General features: G+C 37.3%; 1 non-coding gene across 1 annotated transcript; it reads right to left on the reverse strand.

Moving 5' to 3' along the window:
* Positions 1–72, reverse strand: Trnaa-cgc (transfer RNA alanine (anticodon CGC)). Its single transcript has one exon. It is a non-coding gene; the product is annotated as a tRNA-Ala (tRNA).
* Between the last annotated feature and the right edge of the window lie 14709 nt (positions 73–14781).

Raw genomic sequence — 14781 nt, forward strand, 5'->3', positions numbered from 1 at the left:
TGGTGGTGCTGGGGATTGAACCCAGGCCTTGTGCTTGCGAGGCAAGCACTCTACCAACTGAGCTATATCCCCAGCCCATGAACAGTTTTGAAATATATAACTATGTTAGCTTTTCATCACTGTACTGCTTTATGCCCTATATGAACACCTTAGAGGAAGAAAAGTTTATTTTGGCTCATGGTTTCAGAGGTTTAGTCCATGGTTGGCCAACTCCATTGCTGTGGGCAGAACATCATGGCAGAAGGTTGTGGTGGAGCAAAGCTGCTCAGCTCATGGCAGCCAAGAAGCAAAGTGTGAACAAGAAAGCCAAGACAAAAATATAATCCCCACAGGCACACTCCAAGTGACCTACTTCCTCTAGCTGTACTCCACCTGCCTACAGTAATTACCTAGTAATCCATTCAAATTATTAATCCAGCAAATGAATTAATCCACTGATTAGGTTACATTTCTCATGATCTAATCTTTTCATTTCTGAACATTTTTGCATTGCCTAACACATAAGATTTTGGGGGTCACCTCATATCCAAACCATAACATTGTGCCCCTGGTCCCTAAAACGTTTGTGTTCATCTTTCAATGCTAAATGCATTTAGTTCATCTCCAGGAATCCCTTTAGTCTTAAAAGTTCCATAATTGCCAAAAGTCCAAGTTCACAGTCTTCTTTGAGACTCCAGGTAAACTCTTGGCTCTGAGCCCCTATAAAGATCAAAAGCAAGTTATATGCATCCAATATATAATGTTCCATAGTAAATATTTCCATTCCAAAATAGGAGAATAGGTGTATATAAAGAAGGAATCAAAACATAACCAAAATCTATCTGGGCAAACACATTCTATAGCTCCACATCTGACATCTGAGGTGGCAAACTGTGGGCAACCCTGCCCCTCTGGCCTTGATGGCTGTAGCACTCTTAGGCTGACTGTGTCCATGGCCAACAGCTTGCCTTAGCAGATGTTCCATGTTATTGGCATCTCTTAATCTTAATTGGGGTTTCCATTTCAGCTTTGACTTCATTCTCACAGCTTCATGCATTGCCTCTCATGAGCTTCCTGTAGGGATTTCAACTCTTCTACACTTTTGCCTAGTCTCCTAGGCCTTCCTTCAAAACCTTAATGGAAGACTTCATGATTCCCTAACCATGCCCCCAATTAACCACTTCCTCCAGACACACCCAACCTGCCTCCAGTTACCACTCACTTAATCCCATCAGGTATTAATTCACTGATTAGGTTAAAACTGTCATACCCCAGCCATTTCTCCTCTGAACCTTCTTGCAATGTCTCACAAGTGAGCTTTTGGGGAACATCTCATATCCAAACCATAACACATGTGTAAGGAGACCTCTCCCACAGTCTTGGAAATGAGTTTTCACTTTTAAACCCTTGAGTCTTCCATTGGTGTGGTCTTGCTGATTTCTGAGATGCCCTTGGAACATCTTTCCTGTTGACTCTGTGCACACTACTTAGCTCCAGTAATTTCTTCAACAACCATGACTTTCTTGGCTCCAATTTTACATGCACTTTTCTGGCCAAACTACAAGTTTTAAAAATCTTTATGATTTGCTTTCTGCTCCTGATTATCACAGTAAACTTGGCTAAAAGCTGCCAGTAATAGTCATGCAATTACCTGAATACTGTTCTATCTTGATATTTTCTCTGCTAGATTAATTAGTCCATCACCTCTAAATTTTAGCCTCAAAAAAAGTCTCAGGATATGGACAAAATATAGAGAAGTTCTTTGCCAGAATGTAACATGAATTACCTCTAATCTGGTTCCCAAAAGAGACCTCCTTTCCTTCTGAAACCTCATGAGTACAGTCTTTATTGCCCAACATTCCTGTCAGCATTCTGGTCTTCTGAGAGCCCACCAGCATCATCCATTTTCTGCTTATAATATTCTAAGGTTTCTCTAGCTTGTATCTCCAAAATTTTCCAAATCCTTCCCACAAACCAGTTCCAAAGGCTTCTGAACCACACAGTTTGTTAGTCACAGCAATGACCCCACTGCTGGTATCAATTCTGTGTTAATCAGCTTTTTGTTTCTATACTGCTTTATACCTGACAAGAAAGAACATTTTAGAGGAGGAAATGTTTATTTTGGGCTTATGGTTTCTGAGGTTCAATCTATGGTTGACTGACTTCATTGCTCTGGGCCCAAGTGGGACAGAACATCATGATGGATGAAAATGGCTAATCTTATGATAACTGGGAAGGTGGAGGGCAGGGATAGGGAGGGCAGGTAGGTTGGCATGCAGAGCCAAGGACAGAATATAATCCTTGAGGGCCTGCCCCCAGTGACTTACTTCCTCCAGCCCCACCACCCTTGCTTAGTTACCACCCAGCAACCCATTCAGATTATTAATCCATCAAGTGGAGTAATCCATTGATTAGGTTACAACTCTCATAATCTAACCATTTCTGATAGTTTCTGCATTACCTAATACATGAGCTTTTGGGGGGACACCTCATATCCAAGCCATAACCAATTTTAAGAATTATACAATGAACTTGAGTATGACTACTTTCTAGATTGCACTTTTAAAAATTTTCTAAACTTTGTTTTATCACCTATCTGTTCATCCCTTTAATAACTCATGGAGCCTTTATTATTTATATATTATAAAACAAATGACAGATTTCAGTGCATTTCTAAGTACTTCAGCATAAGTATTATTAACTAGAATTTATTGATTAAGGTGCTTGATGTAAAACTACAATCTTTATAGAATTATGAGAATAAGATAATCAACTTTATATTTAAGAAATATCACAGTGTAGCTTTAAAACATTGGAATGGGCAAGGATTTGGGAGATAAGACCTTTAGAGCACAGGAAACAAAAGCAAAACTAGACAATATGGTATCAAATTAAAACTTTTTCACAGTGAGGCACAGTGTTGCATACCTGTCATCCCAACAACTCAGGAGTTAAGGCAGGAGGATCACAAGTTTGAGATCAGCCTCAGCAGTTTAGCAAGATCTTTAGCAACACAGTGAGACCCTGTCTCTAAATAAAAAATAAAAGGGCTGGAGATGGTAACTCAGTGCTAAAGTGTCACTGGATTAAAAAAAAAAAAAAAATTCCACAAAAAAACCAAACAACAAAAACCCCAACAACAATAACCAAAAAACTTTTGCATTATAAAGGAAATAATAAACAGAGTTAAGAGACAACCTACAGGATGGCACACAATACATCTGTCAAAGGGTTAATTTCTAGAATATATCAGGAACTCAATAGAAAAAACACCCCAATAATTTGATTTCAAAAATGGGCTATAGGGCTGGGGCTGTAGCTCAGTGGCAGAGCACTTGCTTAGCATGTGTGAGGCAGTGGGTTTGATCCTTAGGACCACATTAAAAAAAAATAAACAAAGTCATTCTGTCCAGCTTAAAAAAAAAAGGACTATAAATCTAAATCTAATAGGCATCTCTCAAGCAGGACATATGCATGGACAAGATGTATATGAAAAAAAATATGTTCAACATGATTAATCATTTATTTTGCAAATAAAAACCACAATAAGTATCACTTTTCTCTAGTTAGAATGACTATTATCAAAAAAACAAAAGAAAGTAGTAGATGAGAGAAAGGTGGATAAAGTGGGACTGGTTTTTATCATTGTGTGTATGTATTGAAATATCCACACTGATTTTAATTAATACATGTGATTAATACATGTTAATCAAAAATAAAGCAAATTAAAAATATTGTAGAAAAACAAAGACAAGTGTGGCAAGGTGTGGAGAAAAGGAAAACTTTGCACATTGTTGTTAGGAAGGTAAATTAGTACAACCATTGTGGAAAACAGTATGGACATTCCTCAAAAAATTAAAAATAGGACCACTATATAATCCAGCAATCCTACTACTAGGTATATGGCCAAAGGAAATAAAATCAGTTTGTCAAAGAGACATCTACACTCCTGTGTTTATTATAGCACTATTCACAATAGTCAAGACACAGAAATAACCTGTGTCTCTCAACTGATAAATGGGTAAAGGGGTACATATACACATTAGAATATTCTTTAGTCAGAAAAAGGATGAAATATTGTCATTTGTGACAACATGAATGAAACTGGCAGTCATTAGGTTAAGTGAAATAAGCCAATCACAGAAAGATGAGTTTCTCATGATCTTACTGTTGTGTGGAATCTAAAACAGTTGATCTCAGAAGTTGAGAGTAGAGTGGTGGTTACCAGAGTTGGAGCAAGTAGAGGGGAGTGAGGAAAAGGAAAGGTTGATTAATGGTTAATAAGTTGTAGTCAGAAGAAAGAAGTTCTAGTGTTCTGTTGCACTTTACAGTGACTAAATAGACTGTATATATATATATAATATATATATATATATATATTATATATATATATTATATAAATATTTATATTTAAAAAGTTTTTTCATACATGTATATAGGGTAATAACATCTATCTCATTCTACCATCCTTCTAGACTATATATATATTTAAAACCTAGAATGAATTTTTGATATTTTTATCATAAAAAAGTACATCAGACCAGGAAAATGAATTACTATCACTCAAAGAGAGTTTTGAGTAAATTGGAAAAGGAAGTCAAAAGAGTGATTCTAAAGAAAGCCGATCTTTAAGGAACCTGAAGAAATACTGAGCCATAAGGGAGGCAGAGAAGAATATTCAGAAGTCTAGAAAGGAAAACCAGGTGATCAATGAACAAATATTGTCATATTCATGGACAGTGAATCCTTCTAATAATTTTATAAACAAGGAAATGAGGAAACAGCAGTAATTTGCTGAAGGTCTTGCAATTAGTAAGTGGCAAAGCCAGTTTCTGAACCAAAATCCTTTTCTTCAGATTTTCCTCATGATGGTGGTCAAGGAAAGAAAGGTGTTTCTAGGAGAGAACATTCCTCCATTACCGACTTAACCTACCTTTCTACTCTTATCTTTTTTTTTTTTTTAAACTTACTTAAGACTGGTCACTTTTAAATGCTTTTTATCTTTCTGCATAAGCTCAAACTTTACCAGAGCTTACCAAAGTGTTTTGGTAGTTCCACAAGATGCTCTATGGAATAATAAGTGTCTGTGGTCAAATGAGTGCAGGAAATGCTGCTAATTCTATTTTTCTCTTAGAATTTGTAATTTGCATTAGCTCATCAAAAGTAGGGAACCCTCCAATAAAGACCCTATTCTAACTTTGTCCATCAAATGCTTCCCAAACTTATTTGAACTTATTCAACCTTGGGAACCACTGCCTCTTTCTAGAAAACCCCTTCCTAGAAAATCTATAAGCCTTTCTCAGAGTTAGTATTATAAAACATTCCAAGTGAAATTGGGCTTTATTTTTTCTCAGTTGGATTTAAGTGGAATACAAAAAGTTTTATCTGCATCTTATTCCTGGTGGAATACATTCTCCTTTGCAGTATTGTTTTTTATGTTTTGTACTCCTCCTGTGGTCTCAGTCTCAGGAAAATGGAATCCATGTCTGTTTCATTTTGGCTTCTTACACAGGAACTTGTGAAGTGCCTTTCATAGAGTAATTGGTTGTGTGTCTATCATATGAATGAATAAAATGTACAAAACACAGGAAATTCAATGAAGAACTTATTTAAAAGAAAAAGTACAAATTTCCTGTGTTCAAAATGTAGATGTAAATTTAGACACATACTAGGTTGTTATTAGAAAATAACTATATGTTTTTAGTTTTTGTTTTCATTTGAACTGTTTACTTTTTAGTTCAGTTGTCGAGTAAACTGTGGAAGGCAATGTTTTGGTTATTTCTGTCCTGACTCCATATACCACTAGGTCTTAGAAGCATCACTTTTCTCAAGTGGTTCTGGTCTTTAAGTCAGACTTGGATTTCATTTATGCCTATACCCTTTGAAACTTTCTTACTGGTTTGATGCAATTTTTTTTTTTCTTATTCTGGCTTATTGGCAGCAGCCCCACTGATTTCATTATTTCACTAGTGAGTTCCTATATGGAATTTAATCATATGTGATATTGTGTCTGATCTTTCTCTCCTTTGAATTGTATAACACATTCAACTATGCCCTCCTCTGTTTTCCCCATGGGGAGAGAAGAAAGTCTTCTCTGATTGCCTCCCATACTCTTTTCTGCCTCATTTGGTTCACAATTCCCATGTGTGGTTAAGTCATACAGAAATGTGGGTGTGGGGGGCGGTGGGGACAGGTGGACAGGGAGAGAGAAGAAAAGAAGTGAGGGTGAGTTGTGTTGAGAGATAGGCCAGCCATGAACCTAGACCAGCCATGAACCCAGATAATCACAGAAACATGGAAATCCTGAGAAGGCCTGAGCTTTTACATAAAAAATGGCTGCTTTCCTCATACACAGACATCAACCTTACCCATGTTCAAGTCTGTCTGTTTGTTAGCTGGATGCCCTACCTGTGGGGCAGAACACCAGAATTCTTGTGAATTTTTTTTTTTTTTTAAATTTTATTTATTTATTTATTTTTTTTTACATTTACATAGGGTAATGATGTTTATTTTATTTTTCCCCTCCCCCCACCCCTCCCACCCCTTTTTTCCCTCTACACAGTCCTTCTTTCCTTCATTCTTGCCGCTGTCCTTAGCCTAACTCTAAACCTAACCCTAAACCTAATGCTAGCCCCTCCCACCCCCCATTATATGTCCTCATCCGCTTATCAGCAAGATCATTCGACCTTTAGTTTTTTGAGATTGGCTTATCTCACTTAGCATGATATTCTCCAATTTCGACCATTTGCCTACAAATGCCATAATTTTATCATTCTTCATTGCGGAGTAATATTCCATTGTATAAATATGCCACAGTTTCTTTATCCATTCATCAACTGAAGGGCATCTAGGTTGGTTCCACAATCTGGCTATGGTGAATTGAGCAGCAATGAACATTGATGTGGCTGTATCTCTGTAGTATGCTGATTTTAAGTCCTTTGGGTATAGGCCAAGGAGTGGGATAGCTGGGTCAAATGGTGTTTCCATTCCAAGCTTTCTGAGGAATCTCCACACTGCTTTCCAGAGTGGCTGCACTAATTTGCAACCCCACCAGCAATGTATGAGTGTTCCTTTTTCACCACATCCTCGCCAACACCTATTGTTGCTTGTATTCTTGATAATCGCCATTCTAATTGGGGTGAGATGAAATCTTAGGGTAGTTTTGATTTGCATTTCCCTTATTACTAGGGATGTTGAACATTTTTTCATATATCTGTGGATTACTTGTACATCTTCTTCTGTGAAGTGTCTGTTCATTTCCTTAGCCCATGAATTCTTGTGAATTTAGAGGGCTCTATAGGAGTTTTATTAGCTTACATCCTTATTTAAGAGTCTCTGGTTAATCATAATTATTGTTTTAGAGTGAGTCTGAAGTTTTTTTATGAAGAAGGTCAACCATGCTTGGAATATACTTTCTTATTTTCAGAGTGTCTTCAATGTCATGAGGAATATGACATTGTCTGAATTTGCATATGTTGAAGTGGTAGTGATGCTATATTGATAATTATCATGCAGAGAGGTAACAGGGTACATTATATTAAATTATTTTCTTTTGGTATAAAGAGTCCTGAAAATTAGAGCTGGATGTGTATAATAAAAGAACATTTTGCTATCAAGAATAATTTTCATTATTTTCCAAGTGACATTATGGTATGCAATTAAAATGGCAATATTTTGCATGATCTAACAGAATTTTATTGTCATGGACACCATATCTTATGCGAAAAAAACTAACATTTAGCATCAATGTAAAATATTATAATATATATAACATATAATATTATAATAGAGCAAGTATTAACTTTTTTTCTAGAATGAACAACTATTATGATGTAATCATACGGGAAGTGTTGCAAAGGGAAGAAATGTACTTTTGGCTGAATTCACAGGGAATGCTGATGGTATTCATTAAGCATGAAGCAAGGGAACAAAATTTCTATTTCTGTCCCCTCCCCCATGAAATATCTTCTGTGTGTTCAGTGCTTCCTTTGAAGTCAATATATGATCTTTGCTTTAATCCATTTTTAAAGTTTCCTTTGAAGTCAGTGGGAGCTCATGCCTGGAAGAGAGGGAAGTGGCAGAGGATTGGGTGCCTGCTGGGGAAGAGGGACTGGCCTAATCATCACCAGAAAATAATATTTATTGATTGCTCTCATGTGCTTGATCTATTAGGCTCCACACCAAAGTGACTTTTAAAGTAGTCTGATTCATTTTCTAGTAGCATAATGCTTTTAAAATGACCAAAACCAGTAACATATTTTTAGAATAGTATATTTTTATTTGTTTTAAATGGTTGGGAAAAAAATCATGTTTATAATAATTATTATTATCTTGACATGCTCACAAACATTGTTTCACTTAAGTGAATTTTCCAGATAACTGAAACTAATAATTCACCTGCATGAAATTACTTCAGACTATGCTGCTGTTTTTTAAAATCTTTTTAATTTGGAACAAAATAGGAAGTTAATTATTTTTCATTTTCCCCTCCTCTTTGTGGCTGTCAGTTGTCCTCTATGATACAGGAGGCCTAAGATCTACATATCTTTCCTTTGATATAAGGTACAAAAACTGTCCCTTCTGTCATTTTCTTTTTCTTGCCCTCATCTTGTCCTGTTTCTAACTTCCCATCCCTCCTCTCCTTGGGCCTCCTGCTTCTTTTCCTTTCCCTTTTGACGTACTCCCATGATGTCATCCCCTTGGAAGAGTAGAGAATGCCTCCATTAGTGTTTGATATGGAAACTTTAGTGGCAGGCTTGAGCTCTACATCTCTGGATCCTGATCCAGATGCCTCTCAGAATCTAAAACTCATCATTTTAAAACTGTGCTCAGAGCTCTGGTCAAGAACTTTATTTTCATTGTCTGTGAGGGACATCACCTTCCCTCTAGCTTCCATCTAACCTGAAAAATCTGTTAATTGCCCTTGATATCTCCTCCTTGTCACTTCTAATCACATATTAAACCCTGTCATATCTACCTTAGAAATTCACAATTTGTCCATCTTCTCCCCTCTTCTTGGCCACTGCTTCATCTAATTTCTTATCACATCCTGGGAATGACTACAACTGCCTCCTCTCTGGTTTTTCAGTGCAAACTTGTCTGCACATCGTTGTTGTCTTCCTAAAGTTTAAAGCTGTTTTTCTCAGATTTAAGAACCCCATGTTAGTCTCAACTAATGATCTAAAACCTTTTATAATTTGATCTGACATTTTAACTCATTTTTCATTCTCTTATTAGAAATATACTTGGCAAATGTTGGCGTTTTCTTCAAGACTAGGGGGACTGTCTCTTCTATGAAACCCTTTCCTACGTCTTCAGGTTGTCGTTTATCACTTCTCTGGGTTTCTTCACTTGGCCAGGTGATCTGCAATGACCTGTTTTTATGAATTCCCTGCACCAGAATGGAAGCTCCTGGAGAGTGCACTTTATAATTATTTCTGTTTCAATTTCCATCCCAATACTTAACTCAGATTGGTTACAAATCAATACATATTTGGTGAATGAATGGATGAGTGAAGATTTTGAGGGGTCTTTTTTTGCTTACATTTGGGATTTAAGTTGTGTGTTATATTAAAGTAGATGGTTCAAACTTTAATAAAATGTTTTAATGGATTTTCCTTTCAAGAGGTATATAGATATGAAAGATATTAAATTTAGCCTTTCATAAGGAAAAACAGTTCTGGCATACTAAGGGTGACTCAGCAGAAGGAAAGGAAGTGCTGGTCTTTAGTAGTGTTCAGAAACTCTCCTGTCACCTCCAAAATTATCTACTGTTAGAGTCTTTGTTACACAAGAAAAGCAACTCCCTCTCATTAAAACCACTGAAGTCAAGTGTAGAGAGCAGTCTTCTACTTCAGGGATGCCACTTTTCACAATTTCTGAAAAAAATTCAGTTAAGACCCTCTTTAAAAAGACTTTTTATCAAAAAAGTCTTAATTTAGAAAATGATCATCCAGTGGGAGAAACATGAATTCAGAGTGCCTGATCTATGATAGGAACAAGAAACTTTTTAAGCAATATAGAAAATATCAATAAGAGCTTCCTTATGAAGAGAAACTTGCTTCTAATTTTAGCAATGTTTCTGGGAAGTGGTGGAGAGAGAAAATTATTTATATAGGTAATTTAAAAATTTAATAGGAACATCTGACATCATTTAATAAATACATAGAAGGAAAGTATGCTCTGGTTCAATTGTTTGGGCCATTAGAGGCGGGAGGGACTATAATCTGGAGGCGGAGTAGTGAGGGAATGAAGAAACATTGTAAAGCTTATGTTAAAGAAAAAGGCTAGCTGGGTGCTGGGGTGCATGCCTGTTAGTCCCAGCAGCTCAGGAACCTGAGGCAGGAGGATCAGGGGTTCAAAGCCAGCCTCAGCAAGAATGAGGGGCTAAGCAACTCAGTGAGACCCTGTCTCTAAATAAAATACAAAATAGGCCTGGGGATGGGGCTCAGTGGGTGAGTACCCCTGAGTTCAATACCCAGTACCCCCTTCCCCCCCAAATATGGGAGAGGCTGGGAGGTGATATCAAGCCCCAAATAAGAGGCCAGCATAATTTGCTTCTGTGGTCACTCCCCAGTTGTTTCATAAACCTTTGGTTGTAGATCTTTGCTTCATTGTCCTTCCTTTTCTTCTAACTTCACCTCATCTGACTGAAATCATCCTCCAATGTCATGTCTACCTAAGCCCCCACAGATTCTTCTTTCAGTTTTGAATTAGTCTTTTTGCTGGTCTGTGCTGGCCCCAGGTCCAGGGTCCCACTTACTGTGTGATCTCTTCTCTTCTCTTTCTTTGCCTAAAAAAATGAAAATTTCAGGCTGGGGTTGTAGCTCAGTGGTGGAGTGCTTGCTTAGCACGTGTTAGGCACTGGGTTTTATTTCTCAGCACCACATAAAAATAAATTAAAAAATAAAGATATTGTGTCCATCTACAACTAAAAATAATTTTTAAAAAGAATGAAAATTTCTATCTGTTCATGTCCCACTCAGTAAGTTCGGCTTACCTTTGGTGTGTACCCTTATCTACGAAAAGGGGAATTAGTAATACATACTTACAAAATTGTGAGTCACTCAGCAGGTTCTCAGGAAATATTCATTTCCGCTTCTTTCCCTGGCTGTCCTCTCCTAACCTCCTGGTGTTGAGTATTGATCCCAGGGCGTTGTTTATACTTGTCAGGCACTGTACCACTAAGTTGCATCATGGTTTCTTTCCTCCTTTGCTTTTTGCTGCTATTCCCATTCCTTGACTTCTCTGCTGATACTAGTGCTCTTCAGTCCTCTTGCCAACTAAGCCATCTGCCAGGAATTTGCCTCTGGAATTCTGCCTGGAGTCAGCCCCTGCATCTGAGTGTATGGTTTCAGAGGAAGAGTCTGAGATGAGGACATCTCTATACCAGCTTTAGAGTCAGACATCACAGTTTCACATCTTGGTCATACCATGTAGTTGCTGTGTGAACTTTGGTCAGGGTGCATACTCTCTTTGTGGCATAAGTTTCCTAATAGTATTTGTTTCTAATTCATAGGTTAGAATGAGGATTGAATGAACTACATGAAAAGTTTAGTATGGAATCCAGCACATTCTAAGTGCTCAATAAATGCTATTATTAGATACTTAATGTAGAAAATTTGTTGAGTGTCTTGTGACTGATGACACAATGTTCTCAATGCCCCAGCCTTATTTTCTCATCTCAGAAGGAAAGTTTTGTAGGATTCAAGTGCCTGTTACAATAATGTGTCCAGCACAGGCCCTTGATACATGCTTACTGGGTTTTACTACCTGTGGTAGAGGGGGAGTGTGGAAGTGTGTGGGGGCTTTGTTATTCACGGGAGAGAAGCCATACCAACAGGAGGAGACCCAGGTAAGAGCAACCCATGCCATGATCTGGATGTGGTTGTCTGGAACAGGAAAGAGGTGGTGGTAGCTGGGCGGAGGAGAGTGGACTGACAAAGGGTGCTGCTGCCACCGCCTGCACGTTTTTGGTATCTTCACTGGCTTCACAATTTCCACAGCAACTGAAATTCTGAGAGCACCAGAACCCTACACCCCCACTTTAAAAAGAACCCCTCCGAAAAGAACAACAACAGCAGCAACAACAACAAAAACCCCAAACATTTTTACAAAGGTCATGCTTCCTTCTAGAATTACAGGTAGAATTTTGATATTCTACTCAGGAGGATAGATTTCATGGTTAATTTTGTTTGTTTTTCCGTGAAATATGATGAGAGAGGCTAAAGATGAAACTATTTCAAGTACCAGCAAAATGTTATTTAGGTATACAAAAAAAAAGTGGTCTTAAGGCAACTTTAAAAGAATACCTATTATTTAACTATTTGTGAAAAATAGTGTCCTGTCACATATTGCTACAGGGATAGATTAGTGCTCTTTGTGTGTGCACACAAGTGTGTTCATAAAGGTACTGTGTTACTTCCTGTTCTAGTCTGAAAGGGTAATTAAATTATTCAAGGGAATGTATTATTTTCTACAATGATTTAGTTTCTGAAATCTATAATTCACCACATACTCTGAGACTGAAGCAGCCTCAGAGACATTTGACCAGTCCCAGAAAATCCAGTGTACTTATCTGTTGACATTATGGTGGAGTTACACCATGTGACATTTGACACATATGAACTCAACAAGGACCATTTGGAAAGAAGTTTAAATTTCATGTACCAGTTCATACCATAGGCCTAGAACAGCCCCAAGAACTTCCTGTGGATAGGAGGTATGCTTTTGCTTTATCTTAGTTGATCTTAGTTCTTTTGAGCCTCCCATTGCAGGAGCATCTCTTTGAGTTGAAAGTGATTCTAGTGTTTAAATATGGTCCTGAGTGCAAGCCAACTCTCCTCTATTGCTTACTCAGGAAAGAATCATCATCTCTCACCGATGTAGGAAAACAGTGTTATTGAGAGGCCAAGCACTTCCCAAAGGATTTTCATGCCTGATTTTCAAAATGAAATTTTTACCTTGAGAAAATGAAATGCAGCATCTTATTCCACCATTAATTACCTTTTATATCTGCTATTCCACACTCGCTCCCCCAGACCATGTTTTCTTCTTTTGCCACTGGGCAAAAGAAGTGACCAGGGACAGGTTAATGAAAGGCCGGTTCATGATCAGGAAACAGTCACCAGTAATGTATTCAGTGCTGAAATGAGAAGCATTTGATTAGGAGTTAATGCCTCCTAACCAAAGGCTGAGGTTTGGGGAATGCTATGAAGGAACAAAATCCCTTAATTTATGAAGAAATCAGGCTATAAGCCCAAGATGAATCTTCAGTCATTGTTTTCTCTTCTTGCTAGAATAAGGGAAGAGTGCTTGCTTTCTATACTAGGTTAATTCTCATCATACCAGAGTAATAGGAAGAATCTCTAGGGTACAGATTCTGTGTCTTCCATTGCCCTAATTTGTAATTCAGGATATTTTTAATTCACTAGAAAAATTCTCATGGGGGAGTAGGGAGTAAAAACTGGGAGGTTCTAAAGTTGTCACCTCATGTTTTATTACTGTTGCTTAGTGGTATGGGGAAGAGAGAAGCAAAGGCTACCTGATAATGGCTCCCTGTAATAAGTCATAGAACCATAGAATTTTGATAATAGAAGGGACCTAAATTGTATTTGCTTTAGATGTGTGAAATTATTTAAGGTGAAAATATGTGGTGAAGGGAGGATCAGAACCTCAGTTTCCTGGCCCCAGGCTGGTGTTCCTTATACTCTTACAATGTCTGAGGAACTGGTTTTGCCTGTTTTGTGATAATAAAGCTCCACCCTTGAATAAGTTGCTTGAAAAGAGAAAACAAAGCCCACATTATTGTTACTTTGTTTTGGTTTTAGGGAACCACAGTTGTTATTGGTGAAGTGCCAAATGAGCATAAACTCTGTGCTTACACTGCTAGAGGAAGGATTGGAATGCAGTGAGTTAGGATGGGTAAAGGAGTATGGATGATGCATATAATGAAACCCACAGTTGCAAAAACTGATTCCACTTATGGTAATGAATGCTTATGGAATTTATGGGGGTTTTATGAATATCCCATGCTTTGATTTGTTTGACCTTAGGGAGATCTGCAAGAAGCAAGTTTGATAAATAGCTCTAGACTTTCTCAGTAATTTACCTGTCATGATGCTATCACTGGTCTTGCTTTGATTTGACCTACAGTAAGATCCCTGTAGACTCATAACACTTTGGAAAGAATACGTGGGCCTAAGAAACATTTTCTGAGGAGCAAAAGCAACAGCCATTATGTAAGGTTAAAAGCCTTTATTTAAATATTTACTTACATTCAAGTTTTTAAGTTCCAGAATTCAAATGGTATGGCCATAAAAAGAGAGGTATTCTTCTTTATTTTTTGATGGCATTTATTTTATTAAGATTATTACTTTTTACTTGCAACTATGGCTCTATGTTTTTTAAAAAGTAATTTTTTCATTGACCTATAAACTTACAGCTATTTACAAGGTACTATGTGCTATTTCAATACATGTGTACATTGGATAATGTTAAAATCAGGGTAAACACATCTATCTCATTAAACATTTATCATTTCTTTATGGCAAACATTTATAATTTTTTTGGCTTTTAAAAATATAAAATATATTATCCTTGTCTATAGTCACCCTACGTGCAATAAAACACCAGAACTTACTTAACTATAATTTTGTACCCCCCCAATCAAACTTTCTCCTTTCCCTTTTACCTCCCTACTGTCCCAGACTCTGATAACCCCTATCCTAACTCTCAACTTCCACAAGATAGCCTTTTGCTATTAAAATTGCATGTCCCTAGAGGGACTTAATTTTGTTTAGT

Source organism: Sciurus carolinensis, chromosome 2 (genome assembly GCF_902686445.1).
Source record: "Sciurus carolinensis chromosome 2, mSciCar1.2, whole genome shotgun sequence".
Classification (NCBI taxonomy): Eukaryota; Metazoa; Chordata; class Mammalia; order Rodentia; family Sciuridae; genus Sciurus; species Sciurus carolinensis.